An 847-nucleotide genomic window follows, 5' to 3' on the forward strand; every position below is an offset into this window, starting at 1 on the left:
GGAAGCAGCAATCAAGAAATCAAAAGACATATTGCATTAGGTAAATCTGCTACAAAAGACCTCTTTCAAGTGCTAAAAAGCAAAGATGTCACCGTGAGGACTAAAGTGTGTCTGACTCAAGCCATGATATTTTCAATCACCTCATACGCATGTGAAAGCTGGACGATGAATAAGGAAGACTGAAGAAAAATTGATGCCTTTGAATTAAGGTGTTGTCGAAGAATATTGAATATACCACGGACTGCCAGAAGAACGAACAAATCTATCTTAGAAGAAGTACAGCAAGAATTCTTCTTAGAAGCAGGGATAGGGAGACTTCATCCCATGTACTTTGGACATGTTATCAGAAGGGACCAGTAAGATAGATGGACAGTGAAAAAGGGGAAGACCCTCAATGAGATGGATTGACATAGTGGCTACAACAATGAGCTCTAACATACCAAGATTGTGAGGATGGTTCAGGACCTGGCAATGCTTTGCTCTGTTGTACATAGGGTCATTATGACTAGGAATCAACTCGATGGCACCTAACAACAACAACAGGGATTGTCTAAAGAATGAAAAAATTATTCAGTTTAAGAAAACAATCAATGAAATTATATTAATAGCTTAAAGAAGAGAAAATATATGATTTTTCTCAAGAGATTAAAAAAATCTTTCATAAAGTTCAACTGCAATTCATGACAAAAATTCTTAAAATTTAGGATGAAAATAAAGGTCTGGTGGCATAATTGTTAAGCACTTGGCTGCTAACCAAGATGTCAGCAGTTTTATAGCACAAGAAAAAGACGATAGAAGAAGTTCCTATTACTTTTGAAAAGAAAGAAACAAAATAAGTCTATATTTA

Source organism: Trichechus manatus, unplaced genomic scaffold, assembly GCF_000243295.1.
Source record: "Trichechus manatus latirostris isolate Lorelei unplaced genomic scaffold, TriManLat1.0 scaffold00232, whole genome shotgun sequence".
In the NCBI taxonomy this organism is placed as follows: Eukaryota; Metazoa; Chordata; class Mammalia; order Sirenia; family Trichechidae; genus Trichechus; species Trichechus manatus.